At 51.0% G+C, this 16,690-nt stretch overlaps 1 protein-coding gene across 24 annotated transcripts in view; it reads right to left on the minus strand.

Annotated features, from left to right (window-relative positions):
* PLEKHA7 (pleckstrin homology domain containing A7) overlaps positions 1–16,690 on the minus strand; it is a 198,920-nt gene that overhangs the window by 181,103 nt on the left and 1,127 nt on the right. The window lies entirely within an intron of this gene.

Raw genomic sequence — 16,690 nt, forward strand, 5'->3', positions numbered from 1 at the left:
ATTATTTTCTCTCACCACAAAAAAAAAAGGTAACCATGTGAGGTGATGCCTGTGTTAACTAGGTTGACTGTGGTGACCATTTCACAATGTATACGTACATGAAAATGTCAAGGAGTACACCTTAAATGTTACTTGTCAATTTAAGTGATTTACTTGTCGATGGTCAAGTAAACCATTTCACTTGTCAATTCTAGCTCCATAAAGTTATTTTAAAAAAAAATTGTTTTCTGAGCACCTACTGGTTCCAACCACTATTCTAGGCACTAGAGGTACAGCCCTGAACAAAACAGGCATGGTTCTTTGTCTTCACAGACACTAAATTCTAGTGGAAGAGACAAATAAATTAAAATATAATATGCCTGGGTCGGTTTGAGGACTCTAAAGAGAAAGGAAGTAGAGTTAAGGTAATAGAATGTGCTGGGGGAAAGGAGTCAAGGAAGGCCGCCTGAGGTGACATTGGAGCAGAGACCTGAAGAAAGTGAGGGAGCAGTAGGCCCTGGGAATATGCAAAGGAAAACATCCCCCAGAGGGAACAGTGGGTGCAAAGGCCCTAAGGCTGGTTGTGCCTCACATGTCTGAGGAACAGCAAGGAAGCTAACGCGGCTGGAGCAGAGCAGCAGGGCAGGCAGGAGGAAATGAGGTTGGACAGGTAATGGGGGTGGGGGGAGCAGATGACACAGGGCCTCATGGGCCACTGTAAGGACTTTGGATTCTGCTGTGAGATCGGAGCCCTTAGGTGATCTGAGCTTAGGGGTGACATAATCCAGCTGCCACTGCAGAGTAATCTCTGGCTGCTTACTGGGGACGGGGGAGAAGCACAGGGAGTCATTAGATGGCCACTGTAAAGGTCGAGGTGACTGATCACAGCAGCGTGGACAAGGGTGGTAGCACTGGAGGCTCTGAGAACAGTCTGATTCTGCCTACATTTCAAAGTAGAGCCAGCAGGATTTTGACAGCTTCCTGGAAATGTACCCGATGCAGGTAGTCCTGCTACCTGGGCATTACCAGCTGCTTGTACAGGGTAGAGCTAAAGACAAACTGAATTTGGTCCACTGAGTCCCAGCCTGGGCCTGCACGTGTGGAAGCTGTGTCACACAGAGCTGCAGGCAGGAAGCCACATGACTGTGTTTGTGTGTGAAGGAAGGTAGGGACGTTCTCACCTGGCCTCTCACCTGGTTGGGAGGGGCCTCCCCCAGCAGGACTCATCACCCTTCACCTCCTGCCCTGGTTCTGAAGGGCTGGGTGGCTCGTGAGCAAACTGCTCCTGGCTTTTCAAGGTGGAAGGAGAACTCCTTTACAAGGAAGCCCAGCGAGGCAGCTTGGTGATGTGGTCCAAGCCTTGGCTCTCCTACCTCCTGCTGTGTGACTCTGGGTAAGTCATTTGGGTCTGGGTCTCGGTCCCACATGTGTAAGTGAGGATCGTAACTGTGTGAAGGGCCAGTGAGCACACAGTAGGTGCAGAATAAGTGCTGGTTACAAGGTTACAGAAACAAGTCCAGGACACTCTCTGGACACTGGACTACAGACCAGAAAAACAGCACCAGGAGCAGGGGTGCTGGATGGTTCCACTTCACAGGCCTGCAGACGTCATTTTTATACAGTTTCTGTCAGACCCACAACCTCAATTAACATTCTGCAGGAGGACCTCTGGCATATCCTGCACATACACCAGCCATGGAAACAAGTCCTGAAGGCCCCAGAACAGGACAGACAAAAGGAAGAAAGGCAGCAGGCCTAAGAAAAAAGTAATGAAAGGGTCCCCCACCTCTCCTCCTCCCTGCTGTCTCTGGGTGGTATGTGAGGAAGCTGGGAGCTGGGACCGGGGGGAATGAGAGAGTACGAGGGTGTTACTATCTGTCAGACAACTAGGTCTATGAAGAATTACGATACACTACAGGGAACAAAAGCCTAAATATAAAGAGTTTTTCCTCAAAGTCTTCTTCAGTTGGAGCTGATAAACACATAGGCTCCATTAGCCCGAATCCAGCGTCTTGCCCTCACTTTCCCTCCTCTCAGCCCCTACTCTTCCCCTAGAAGCACTGAGCACCCGAGCCTGGGAGGCAGACTCCACTGTCAGGGGTTGGGGCCAAGGCCGCGGTGACAGGACTTCTGTCCAGCGCCCAGGGCTGAGGAGGGACGAGGTAAGGGGAGCGAGGCCGCCCTCGGCAGCTGCCCCTCAGAAGGCCCTGGCGGTCCAGCGAGGGTGAGGGCGGCTCTCGCACTTCCAGGGGGTCAGGTTTTAACTAGGTCACCCCTCGGACACTCACACCACCCGCTCTTTATCTCCGTCTCTTTCTATTTTAAGGCAAGAGGGCAGCCAGGCAGTGGTGTGGGTTACCTGGTTTCTCCTGTGGAGGCCAAACCCCTCACCTGCACAGTGGGATCGCTCGCAGGCTCCAACCTACTTCCTCCGGCCCCAGCCCTACGGACACACAATCTGAGCTGTAGTCTGAGGGAATGACAGCCACCCCCAGCAGACGCCACCTCCCTCCCCACAACCAAGGTGGGGCCCCGGTCTCAGTGGATCCGCATCGCCCTCAGGACAAAGCCCCAACTCCCCTGAGCAGCTTTCTGCAGTCTCCTTCCTCTCTCGAGGTCCTTGAACGTGTCATGCTCTCTCACAGCTCTGGCCGTGGTGCTGCTTCCTCTCCCTTGAACACCCACACCCACTTTCATCACCCGACAAATCCTCACCTGGTTTTCCACGTCCAGCTCAGGTCTCCTACCCCCAGAAGCCTTCCCTCCAGTCCCCATGCTTCCCATATCAGATCATTTGTACCATGTCCTCTAGTTGCTGACATGTCTGTGTCCCCACCACAGCACAGGCTCCTGGGCTCCTTGGGGACACCAGTGGCATTTTGATTCATTAACTGAACGGCTACTATGTACGAGATACCTCCAGGAGCCAGCGACAGAGCAGTGAACACGACAGACAAAACGCCTGCCCTCGTGGAGCACACATTCTAGTGAGAGTAACAGCCAACACACCAGAGTACTTTCCATATTCAAGATGACTCTGAGTACTTTATACTAACTCATTTAATCCCCACCACAATGATTATTACCCCCATTTTACAGATGAGGAAACTGAGGCTCCAGATTACACAACTTGCTCAGGATCCACAAGCTAGTAAGCGGCAGAATGGGATTCAAGCCCAGGCAATCCTGCACCAGGGACCATGCTCCCATCCACTCTGCCTCTCAGTGCTGTCTTCTCTGCTTTACTCACTTTGGTGTCCATGCCAGTGCTTGCATAACCAAGCGCTCAGTAAAAGCCTGCTAAATGAAGGGACCCCTGAACGATGACTGCTGGTCCCCCTGCCTGAGCACCCACTCCTCCTCTCATCCCCAACCAATCCCCGCTCACAAGACCCCCTCTCAAGTGTTCCTGACTCATCCAGCCCCTGAAGTATTTCATCCCGGATGTTCCTCTCCATCCTGCACCCACACTCCTTATCCTGACGCCTCCTCCACACACCTGCCATCCTATCCCCCGAAGCTGTGCAGAGCTCGCTGGGCTCCCCACAGCCCCAGGGTACAACAAATGTGGTGTCAGGGACATGGCAAAAACCGATCTGGAAACGCTGAACGCATCCGGCCTCCCTCTCCATTTTTCCATTATCGCTAGAGCTATTTTCCCTCTTACCAGGGGAACAAGCCAGGGCTCGGGTGAGACAGAGCCTCCGCTGTGACTATATCCAAACTGCCTAAACCTATAAGCTGTACCAGCCAAGGTCTTAACTAGGGCACCGCTGTGGTAAAAAACAGCAAGTGGATGTTTTTAACCTTTGGTGAAACCCATCGAGACGGTCAATGCCCCCTATTAGAAAATGCCCATGACAGAATCTGAGCTGGACAGTACACACAGGTACCCTCTGTGCACACCAGAAAAGAGAGTCCCTGTGGGAGGCAAGTCAAGGAATTAGCCAATATATTTGGACCAGTGGAGCCATTACAGAGAAAAGACAAAGTACCTGGTGTCAATGGAAATACTTGCTAAAGTTTATTGAACTATATACTATGTTCAGAAACTGAGTACTTTACATGCAGTATTCTCATTTAATCACTGCAAAAGACCCATGGGGCAGACACTAGCCTTTGCCCCATTTTACAGAGGTTAGATAACTCACCCAGTTCCACAGCCACAAAGTCGGGCTGCCGAGCCTGTGCGCTCACTCACCTATGGTGACCCTGCAGCCGCCCTATCTAAAGCCTGGAGTGGGAACAGCCAAACTGCGTGCAAGGCCCAGTCTAGTCAGAAGCACTTGACATGAGACAGTGGTCCCAGGGAGGCGGTCCCTCCACCTGTCCCACCTGACAACACTCCATCAGGCAGGCAGGGCTTTCCCATGGAAGGAGGCACGATCATCCGACAGCCTGGGGGCTGGGGAGCGAGGGAGTCTCGGGGCCACATCCAGCTCCAGAAAGGCTTCAGATGGGCAGGGATGGGAGAGCCAGGGGAACGTTATCAACCTGCAGGAAGGAAGTCAAGGTCCCCGGCAGGGACAAAGTCTCCTGGGCCACAGAATGCTTAACATAACTTCAAAGCTGAATCCCTTGGCTCTCTGCCTACAGGCCCCAGGCGGAGCTACCAGGCCCTTTTCCCCCCATCACACAGCACAGGGTGCCTCCGGATCTGTCAGGACCAAGTGCAATTCCCCTGCCCTGAGGCTCTGCTTCTAAGCCAAGGACATTTCTTTTCCCTTCCCAGGCGGCCACTGCTCCCGTCACCACACCCTGCACAATACCCTGAGGTACCTATGGGGACACAAAAGCCAGCCACCTTCTCGCTGCTTCACCCCACAGACTAACGTCCACGGACAAGGACCTGAGCAACAGCCCGGAGGCTGGAGGAAAGCAGTGAATGTGAGGTCTTCATACTAACTCTCTTGCAGAGGCCCAAGCCTTTCACCATGAAGAGCTGTTTATTTTCAGAATGTTCTCTCCACTTTGGGTGGACTGCCTCAGCCAGTCTCTGAGCCCAGGGTGCGGTCCTCTGGATGAGTCTGCTGAGCCTTCTCCAGGCACAGCCCACACCACCCCCCTCAGGAGACCACTGCGAAGCCCAGGGGCCTTCTCTATAATCGGACATGTGTGTGTTGGGGGCACAGGGTGACATTACCCACCAGGTCAGCCAGGGCTACAGAGCTGACACAACCGAAGGCCTCACAGGGTTTGCTCCCAGTGAGTCCTAGACCAGGAGCCCAGGCCGCACCCTCGCCTCCCTCTCCGTGGCCACAGCCCCTAAGTGACTTGCGTGAAGCTTGAGAGTTTCCCTGAAACAAACTGGAGCACAGCCCTCCACAGAGCAGAGTGAGACAGGCCAAGCAGGGCCCAAGGGGCTGTGAGGATGCCAATTAAGGACAGCTGGGTTCGATGCCGGCCCTGCCACCTAAGACCTGTGCTACAAGTCCCCATGCCTCATCTTCCTCACCTGTAAAATGAGGAGAACGATAGGACCCACCTCACAGGGCTGGCAGGAGGATTAAGTGAGCCCATGTCTGTTAAGCCCTTAGAATGGCAGGCATGGTGATCACTGGACAAACAGTTGTAAAATAAACGAACAAGGACTCAACAAAGTGTGTGACAGTCCCTCTGCCCCAGCGCTCAGCTTACTGCACCCCAGAACCAAGCCAAATCCAACACAGACCTTAAAGAAAAATTCTCAAAACTTTCCACCGACTCAAGGAGGCAATCAGCACCAAGCAGGTCCTTTCACCCCCAAGGAGCAGCCTCGAAGGGCCCGGCAAGATCACCGCACAACATGGTTATTACACCTTAAATCACAGCGCTCCTCAGACACGTGGAGCTTTTGAAATAAAGAGAGTGTGACTTAGATTCTAACTTCAATACCTATCTATTCGCAGAACAGGAAGCCAATTACTTGCCTCTCCCCTAAAGAATTAATATCCCCTCTGAGTTTTAGAAACCAGCTGGTGCCAAACACACAAACACGTCTCCGCATTTTCAGGTGAGAAAGGCCGAGAAGAAGTGGAAGCAGAGGCCGCTGAGCTCTCTCCAGCTCCCACCCACTCACGAGGGCTAAAAAAATCTAATTATTTCAAAGCCTCGGTGAACGGATGTAATTTCAGGTACCACCTGTTCCATTTAGAAATGCATTAATGGGTACAGTGATTATAGATATTTAGCTTCGCAGCATTCATCTCTATTTTTTTCAATCCCCAGGTCAAAAGGTGTTGAGAAAAAAATCTTTCCGAACACTCTCATGAGCAGGGAAGGGAACCATTTCCTGGGACCCTGACTGCTGACTTTGTGTGCCTCCTGCCTGCTTCCACTTACAAACCCCAATTTACTCCCAACTTCAATCAACCCTCTCTCCCTGTATATCTGCCAGTTTCAAGAGGGCCATGCTAAACGTCAAATAAACCAACCCACGCCAAATTGGTTGAGCACCGACTCTGTGCCTGACACTGCCCCCAGGGAGCTGGTGAGCTGTTCATGGCACTGAGTCACAATCCTGTCCCTGCTCCATCACCCCCAGGGCCAGCGCAGGGAAGACTGCAATGCCAGACACCTCTACAGCTTAGTCATCGCCACCACTGTCTGCCAGGACACACTGATTCTCCCACACAGAGGAAGTATTCCCATTTCTCAACTTAACTGCAGCCTGCCTGCTTGCTCTGGTTGTCAATGTCAGTCACTGAGAACAACCCACTGCTCGCCCCAGCCCCTCCTCTGCCCTCAGGAGGGTCTCTAAATGGTCAGGGGTTCTGAGATGTGGAACTGCCAGCTCACCCTCCAGGCAGGTACATTGCCCATTCAATGTCACCCACAAGACCAGCCCCACAGCCAACCTGTGGGAGTGACAGCATCACCTGGGCAAAGGGGAGGGCAGCACATTCCCAACCTTCTCGGAGGAAACCAGAGGCCTGCCAGGATCTACCCTGGGTTTAAGAGACAGCTGTCCCCTACGGACACTTTCTCAAGGCCTTTCACACAGTTACGTCTGATCAGTTCCAACAGATGTCCTCCTGTATGAATGGGCTCACAACGCCTGAGCACCTACTATGTGCCAGCGAGCATGCTAGGAGCTTCATGGGCCATCACATTTAATCCTCAAATAACACCAGGGAGGAAAGTAGCACTGTCATTATTGTACAGACCGGGGAGCTGCAGCTCAGAGCCGTTTTCACTTTCAGTGTCCACACAATCACCGGTGGGGCTTGTAATAATGCTAGTTTCCAGTCCCACCCCCGGGAGGTTCTGACTCAGTGTTCTAGAATACTGCTTCTACCTCCTGTCTTCCCTCCCCGCTCCCTCAACAAGGGCTCTAGTATAGACACCAGGATTATTGCCTCCAACAAAAAGAGCCGGCTGCCCTGCCAGGCAGTGCAAAAGCGAACACTAACACCTGGAACCCTCTCATGGTGGGGGTGGGGGCAGATAGATAGACGGGAAGGAAATCAAAACTGCCCTTTTGGAACACGTGTCAATCGCAGGTACAAGCAACCTGTTCATTTCCTCTCTGGTTGGACACAGCCACAAAGGGCTTTGAAGATGAGGGATCATTTCTTTGATCCTTAGCACCAACCATTTAGTGCCCAACTTCCCTCTATAGACAAGTCTCAAAAAGACAGCACAGTTCTCCCTCTGGCTAGCCTGATCTCAGGAGACTTCCCCAGAGAGAAGAAACCACCGCTCCTCTCTGCCTGTGCCACACTTCACCGTGGGAAGGGGCTTCCTTTACAGGAGGAGAAATGGTAACAGTTAATTCTTATATAGCATGGACAGTTTGCCAGGCACTGTTCTAAGTCAGCAGTACCATCATTGCCCCATTTTAGAGATGAAAAAACATCTGAAGACACAGAGAGGCTTAAGTGACCTGTCCGAGCCAGCAGCACAGCCAAGATTTCAACGCCGACACTCAGACGCCAGAATTCATGTTCTGTAACCCCCAAGGGGCACCAGCCCCTAGAAACAGGAGTTTGGGGAAGCCCTAGGGCAAACCCCAATTACATGACTCTCCTGAAGCCCAGCTACTTGTGAGGGATGCTGTCCAGGACCAGCCCCTACTCCTCAACTCCACACCAGCCTCTTCTAGGCACAGACAGGCACACACATACCACACCTTCGCCCCTGCCCCCCAGCGCCTTCCCACTTCCTCCACAGGCCTCCCCTGCCTCAGGCTGCCCACTGCTCTCCTCCACAGCAGCCCGGCCTTCCTCACACTCACCCTGAAGCTCCCTAGGGCCCCCTCCTCAGGGCCCCAGCCCCAGTCACCCATACTGAAACTGTCTGCTGGAGGGCAGAGATGGTGAACGCTATTGCTCTCCACAGCACGTAGTGTGGAGATGAGCACATAGCAGATGCTTCATCAGAGTCCGGTGACTGAACATATGGACCCTGGATGAAGAGCCATCCAGCCTCTGATTAGACTGTTCCTCCAATAAGGTGCTCACTGCTCCTCAAGGTGGCCCACTGGTTCCATCCATGGACATGCAAAGACAATGCAGTTCGCAAGTACAGAGGATATGATTATTGCAGAGGTTATTACGTTAACCTGAAACATTGCTCTGGCTCCACTCCTCCCAGGCAGGAGAAGGTCTCATCTCCCACTTCACCCAGGGGAAGGCAGCGCAGAGGCTGCATAGCCAGGGGCCTGGGTATAGGGTTGGAATGAGCCCTCTGCTGCCTCCATACCCCCAGCAAAATGCCCACCCCCCCTGCACTTTGGAGGGTTCCAGGGAAGCAAGGGAGGTAACCAGCAGCCCCTGGGAGAAACTGCATGCTAACCCCAAGCTGTCAGACCCCAAGAGGGTGAGGGCTCTGCCTTGGCAGGAAAAGCCCCTGAGAAACCCTGAGAACACTGGCCATGACGTTGGAAATGCTCTTCTGGCAGAACCTGAAAGAGACAGCCTGGCTCTAAGCAGGCTTAAGAGGCTCATCAGCCCCTAAGCTGTGGTCAGCTGACATGGGGGGGGGGGGGTCCACTTCCCAGAGCACCAGTGACCTGCCCACTGCCCTGCCTGAGGACCATCCACCCCACCCATCATTCATCAACCCTTCAGGGGACTTTCTGAGGGAGATCCAAGGAGGCTTCTGTCTCTAGGTCATCAGGGAATGTACAAAGGACCAGTTGGGGGGGATCAACACTGTAAGGAGGATTCAGGACAGAGAGAGTGGCCTTGGGAGCCAGAAGACACCTCATACCATGGTAGAAAGAGCACCCAAACTTGGAGTCAAGAAGACTCAGGTTCAAGTCCCAGCTCCCCCACTGACGCTCTAGCCCCGGGGAGACCTTTTAACTCGCCTCCCACCCCCAGCCTCAAGTGATTGATATATAAAATGAAGAAAAAAATACCTGCTTCTAAAAGGAATGTATGTGTTTTTCAACTATAGAGCACTCTGAAGATTATTACTGTTGACATCTGTGGCCCGGGCAGCACCAGACAATAAGTCTGTCCTTCAGCGGTCAGAGCTGATAACCAGGTGGCTGCCCAGATTAAGGAGCGGACATCTGTGCAGCCCTCCGAATGCCCAGGAGAGAGGCAAACCAGGAGCCGTTTTCACACCTCATTACCCTGGGCTCTTGGTCCCCAGGTCCCTGCAGCCTGCACAAGCTACCTGTGGCCTTGGGACAGCACAACCCTGATGGACAAGGTTTTATAGCGTTGTTTTTTTAAATTAACTTTTTATTTGGAAATCATTTCAAACTTACAGAAGAACTGCAAGAACAGAACAAAGAACACACCCCTCATCCAGACTCACCCATTGTTAACACTTTGCTCTGTTTGCTCTATCATCCACTCCCCGGAACACACACACACACACAGTTTTTTTTCTCAACCACTTGAGAGCAAATATTTCTGTGTCTATTTCCCAATACTGAAGACATCCTTTTAATAACCATAATGGTCATGTAGTTTCTATGGGTCCAAACGAATTTCTGAGTTGAGTCCTACAGTTTGCATCCTCCTGACCCAGGCAACCCCACTTCAAGGACACCAGATTTCTCCTGCAGCAGCAGCTGAATGCAATTAGGACTCAGAATTCGCATGCCCACCCCATAGCTGTGTGGATGTTCCAAAAAGGAGCTCCCATTTATTGAGCATTTACTCTGTGCCAGGCACTTGCTAAACACTTTCCATCAATTAACTCATGTAATTCTCACATTTATCCCCAGTTTACTGGTGAGGAAGTGAGGCTTAAAGGGAGCAGGTAACCTGCTAGGGTCAGGGAGCTATAAATGGTGGACCCGGAATTAGAATCTAGGGAGTCTGATTCCAGAGCCCACATACTTCCCCACTGCCTCCTTACACACCACATACACAACCCCTATAAATTCTTCTACATGATGAAGCTGCCTGGCTATGCTTTCGGCTTCCAGAAAAACCAACCCTGCTGCCAGGCCAGCATCCAGGTGACTGTGAGTAGGCTGGAAGCGAGAGAGAGAGGTGGTGTGGCACAACTCAGTCCAGGCAAAAGACGACCCAAGGTCACAGCAGCTGCTGACGTTGTCTTCCTCGAGGCCTGTATATCTCCTTTGGGAGACGCAGGGGCCAGAGAGGCTGGAAGGCCACCGAGTGGTCTCCCCACTCCTTCCTGTCACCTAAGACTGAACACGGGAATTGGTGCCCCATGGATACAAGTTTCTGTTTAGGAAAACACAAAGCCATACGACAAACATGATGCATCCTGCCACAGATTCACCTTAATGGGAGATATGGAAGGGAATTTTATAATAAATTAAATTGAGGGTAAAGTCTTCATGAATTTTTGGACAGAACCAACATTTTGGAAGACACTCTACCATCCAGTCTCCCAAGTAAGTTGGGCTTCACCCTCATCTGCCATTAGGGCTGTGGTCAGAAGTCTGAGACAACCACATGTCCACTCTCTCCTCTGAACCCTGAAAAAGCTGGACTCATACAGCACACTACTTCAGGAAGTCCCTTTATCGCTCTGATCCCACATTTATGCACTAAAAAATGCAATAATTGTGAGCCTCCAACCAGATAATGTTCATGAAGTACTCCGTAAACAATAAAACAGTAACCCAAAACACTTCTTATTTCAGAAAATTGAAAAGTCAATGTTTTGACAGCCACTTAAAAACAACAGGCAAATAAAACCATATTCTTCTGTGTTTTTCCCTCTGACAACATTTACTTAGGACATCCTGCCAGTTGACTGAGATGCTGCTGTCTTAGGCTGAGCTAAAAGATGTAAACCCGTGCTCTTTTCTGAAGACAGAAAACTGGAGCAGGTACCTCATAAAGTGACCAAACAGTCCACATCATGAAGTGCTTTCTGCAACAAGCTCCTTTTTTCAAAAAGCCTCAATTTAGGAAATCCAAAATGTAGTCTCACACAGATCGCAAAAGAGTGGAAAGAGCGCCATTGGCACAGAAGAAACCTACACGCATCTGCACACACACAGCACTGCAAATCGGGGTGACCTCTCTCCCCACCTCATGTCCTTTCTCCAAAGCACACCCCTCCCAGGAGTAAAGGGCCTTAAGAAGCAACATGCGACCGTTTTTCTTAAAAAAGTTTTCCCAGATCTTTTCTGGGATGGTTTTGAGAGCGTGGTACAAATCATGGCTCTTAATCCTTCCTTCAGCTTTCTGCACAACACCGCTGTTGTTCCTTTCGCACAGAACTTATCATTTCAACCCGTGAGCCAGTTTTCTCCTTGATAAAACAACCAGGAAATGAAACGTAAAGTGTGGGATTATGCCAAACCTTGCCAAGCTGGGAGAACCTTTTCTCAACCTTCAACAACAAGAGGCTTCAGAATTTCCATTTTAAATAGATGTAAGCTGCTGGTTTCCCAGAAATTCTTTGCGGAACTGCTGCTTTATTGGTTTGAAATAAAGTTTCTGGGACCGCTGTTTCCAGCAACAGCTCAATGAGACAGATGACAAATAAATAAACCAGGTTGGTACTTTACATGATAAATTTCACTAACATGAAGTGCAACATTTGTCTGGGGAGGAAGATGTGGCAGACAGGACAGGACAGCCTAGGGGTGGCCTGGAAGACTGTCCCTTGGATGATGGCATAATTAAACCTCAAGAGGGCAGCTTCCTGGGCTGTCTGGTATTCACAGTGTAGAAAGGCCTTCTACACTGGGGCCTACAGCCAACTGGGGTCCCCACTTGGACATTCTGTCACCCCTGGTTCAGTCTCCACTCCCCAACTCCTCTTCTCTCTCTTTAATTTCAGACTGAAAAATGGGTTTTAAGAATACAAAAACACTCTCTAGATATTTAGTGTTATCTCTAAAAGGGTAACCCTTCTGAAGGAGGCTTGAAGCCTTGGCTCATACTCGGTCCCCACTCCCTGCCTCCCTGGGACAGGTTCTTAACTGCCTGCTCCCAGCCTCCTGGAGCCCCAAGCCCCGCCCAGCCTCCCTGCTCCCCACTCCTGTCCAGGGGGTCCTGAGCACCAGCACTCTTGTCCTGTGGTGTCTGGAAGTGGGACATGGTGGTGGCGAGTCAGCCTACGAGGTCAACGCTCTGATGTTTGCATTTAAAACTTTATATTCCACAATATAAAGATGAGCCATAAGATTTATGCTAATAATTTAAATTTTTATTTTTTTTTAACTTAGATTGACATTAAATAACAAATAAAAACACCATGACAAGTTGAGGAAAGGATTTCAGAAGAAAGGAAAAAGTTTTATACTTTAATACCCTTAATGGCACTTTTCTATGGCTTTTTGAACACGTGGCCCTGCACTTTCATTTTGCTCTGAGTCCTGAATTATGCAGCCAGTCCTGCCCTGAGGTCCAAAGGGCTGGGGAGAGGAAAGTGGGCCTTACTCTAAGCTTCAGAAACGTCTTTGCTCAGAGTCTCACTGCCCTCACTTGGGGACGGGCACCCACAAGGAGAAGGGCACCTACACCAGATGGCCCTGTGAGGTTCCAAAGCCAAAACTGAGGAACTTCACCCTGGAAAAGACCTTGTGCAATCAGCTGTTTCCCGCCAGGACCGTGAAGCCAAGTCACAGAGAACACCAAGGCCTGGCAACCAGGGAGGCGGAGAGGCCTGGGCCAATGGCCAACAGACGCCCCACTCCCCACATGCAGGGCGTGGGCTCACGAGTGAAGAAGCCAGAGGAGGCCGGGTTCCTGCTTTGAGTGCTGCTCTCAACAGCAAGCATCTCCATCCAAGAAGCCTGGGCTCCAGGCAGCAGCCTTGACAGGCGCGGCTCCAGGCTGCTTTGCTTCTTTCACCTTGCCCAGTCTCCCCCAGCCCCCAAAGCTCCTCCCCAACAAGGAGTTTTCCGAGACCCGGAATACCTACTGAACTCACTGGGACCCTTAAAACACTGCAGCCTCAATAAATCCTAAGTGCGTACTCAGTGCCCAGCGCGGGGCCGGGTGCCAGAGTCTCAGAGGTGGGGAACAGGGACCCTGCCTTCAAGAAGCAACCTTGGCACAGGCAGGGTAGCCAAGACCCCTCCTGGGTGCCATTCATTCTCCTTATTGACTCAGGCCCTATTCAAAGTCTGCTGTAGGGAGAACCCAACCCAGAGGCTTCCATGAAACCCCTCAAGAGCAGCCCAGTGTAACACTCTAGCTCCCCAGGCCTCTTCTAAAACTATCCCTCATGGGTCTCACGTTTGAGAGGGCTGTGACTGCCAAACAGTTTTTACTACATAATAATTAATGTCTTCCACTTCTTACTAATCAGAGACATGCACCAGCACCAATCAGCATGGGAGACCAAGGGCTGCTGCCCTTCCAAGGTGCCTCAACCCCCAGAAAAAGCAAAGAAGGGGTCTGGCCCCGTGAGCCTCAGGCAGTCAACTCAGAGCAAGGGCACATGGCACAAGCCTCCTTCAAGTCTCGACACCGGATCTCACCTGTGACCTGGGGTAGGAGCCACCACCACTACCATGGGTACCATGTTACAGACTGAAGACCTCTGCTCCTCCCAGTTCTAACATTTCAGCCAAATTACCGAACCTTCGTGAACCTGAGTTTCATTATCTGAAGAACAGGATAATCTCTGCTCTGCTGCTTCTAGGGGCTGTTGCAAGGATAAAGTAAGAAAAAGGTACCAGAAAAAGCCAACCGCCCTTTGCTATCGGAACGCCTAGGATTATTACGAGTTTCCACATGGGTAAAACAGGACTAGTAACAGTTCCTACGTCACCAAATTGTTGTGAGAATTAAATCAGATAACAGTCACACAACAGTTCCCAGCATTTTTCAAGGACTCAAAAAAATGAGGCAACTAGATAACTGCTATTACCATTATCGCTGCTGCTGTTAATGACACTATTGTCACAATTACTATTATATCTTGCTACCTGGCTAAGAGACACAAGAAAGGGGAGAAGTTTGAGAGTACAAGAAGCCTTCTTCAAGGCGATGTCAGTGTCACCTCGTCTAGAACTGGGAGAACCTGGAACAGATTCCTTATGTGTTTTGTTCCTAGTAAAGCCACAACTGAACCAAAAAGCGCAGAAATCAAAACTAAAATCCACCTGCTTTAGCTCAAGCTTTTCTGCTTCAAGAAATTGACTCTGGAGACTATTCAAACATCTGCTAAATACAAGGAGCAACTGAGGCATCCTGAAAACCCCACACAACCTTCCACGGGGGGAAACACCATCAGCTGTGCCAAAGATTCGTCCTTCTAACTGAGCCACATTAGAGCAGGGTCCAAAACAAGACCCAACGTTCAGAAATGCTCACGGCAAATCTAAGAAAGCAGACTGAAGTAGGAGACTGCAGACAGGAGAAGAATTACTCCCAAACCCTTAAGTCTCTCAAGAAACTGTCACAGAAGGAGGCAGGAAATATAATCAGCTGCCACAGGGTCCCAGCCTCCCCACATGGCTTGCCTTGGAGGGTAGGGAACAATCACACACTGCTTTCCTGCAGGCCTGGGAGGACTCAGCCAAGGCCCCGGGGATGGGGAGGCAGGGCTCGCTGCAGGATAATCACTGGGGACTTCACAAAGAGTTACCGTAGAAGAGTCAGCAAAAGAGACGAAGGTAGGGAGGCTGGGACTGTGGTCTCTAGAGTCCTACACGCCCCGCAATTCCCCAGCTCTGCTACCTGATGGAAAAGACAGAAACCAGCAGACAGGAAGACCCACCTCTCCCCTCACCAAACCTATCAACCTCCTCGCGTCGGCTTTGGCACTCGAGTCCTTCCTCCCATCAAAAGGATAACATGCCCTTCCCCCTCATAGTCTCAGAAACACTGCTCCAGCCACTGTCCCATCTCTTCCCTGCGTCGTCTGTTTGTCTCTCTCTCCTGGATCACTCCCATCAAAACAAAACATCCTCTACAATCTCCCACTAAAAAAAAAGAAACCCCCTCCCTCAAACCCACATCCTCCCAGGTCCTCAGCTAATTTCTCAACTCCACTTCCTAACAGGACTGCTGGAAAGATTCGCCTATACTTACTGACTCTATTTCCTTGCCCTGTATTTTCTCTTCCACCTACTCCAGCCAGGTTTTGTCCTTTAGGCTTCTGTTACCCCACATTCTCCTGGGTTTTCTCCCACCTTCTCAGTCTCCTTTGCTGAACCTGCCTCTTTTCCTAACCTCTAAACCTTGTTCACGACGTTCCATTCACACTGGCCTTTCTGCTCCTTGAACTTGAAGCTCTTTCACGCCTTAAAGCCCTTGCACTGGCTGTTCCCTCTCTGGAAATGCTTTGCCACCTCACCAACACAAGGATGGCTCCTTCTTGTCATTCAAATTTTACCTTAAATGTCATCTATTCAGAAACACCATCACTGACCTCCCAAACCAACAACAGCACTCAGTCACTAGATATCACATCGTCTTATTTTAATTTTCTGCAGAGCAGTTACCACTATCTGGTATTATTCTTCTCAGTTTACTTACTCATTTTCTGCTCCCTCCCCTCCCCGACGAGACTGCAAGCTCCGTGAGTACCCAGAGCTTGTCTGCCTCATTCACTTCGATAGTCCCAATGCCTAGATCAATGTGTGGCACACAGGAGAAGTCTAATAAATATTGGTGGATGCAGTTATGAGCCAGACAGGCCCTCTGACCAAGAGATTCTGATGGTGCCGGCCAGCTCCCCAATTTACCTCTCACACACACACGAGGCAGGACAGCAGGACCACAGTCCTAGTGCTCACTTCTAGAAATATCATCCACCACGATTTCCACTATGCTGCAAGAGATCAAACTGGGGAGGGAGGCTCCAGGATGTTCTGGGACCACCTGAGTGTCAAATACCCTGCTCCACTACCGACTAGCAGGGTTTTCAAGGTGGCGAAGAAAGGAATTCTGACTCACAGTCCCCAACCTTTGGCTAGTTCATTCATTCAGTGAACAAACATTTACCGAGCGCCTACTCCGTGCCAGGCACTGGGGCAGAGGATCAAGGCAGTTCTGACCTCACGGAGCTCGCCGGCGAGAGGGCAGCGTGTGACACAGAAACACTGCAGCGCAGGTCCCCGCCCGGCGCGCGAAAGTAACGTCTACACTAGTGCTGGCGACTGAGCGGCTCCTTAACTTACGGCCCCTCGATTTCATTTCTAGCTCCAGGTCTCGGGGACCTGGCTCCTGGGGTAACGCTCCTGCGGTTTTGCAGAAAAGCTACCGCTGAACTAGCGGAGGCAGGAGCGGCCGTCCCAGTTCAGCACCGACTGAAGGGACGCGGAGTGTTGGAGCAATATCATTGGCCGATCGGTTCCCCTCCCCACCCCCCTTACCCCGCAGGC

Source organism: Equus asinus, chromosome 20, assembly GCF_041296235.1.
Source record: "Equus asinus isolate D_3611 breed Donkey chromosome 20, EquAss-T2T_v2, whole genome shotgun sequence".
In the NCBI taxonomy this organism is placed as follows: domain Eukaryota; kingdom Metazoa; phylum Chordata; class Mammalia; order Perissodactyla; family Equidae; genus Equus; species Equus asinus.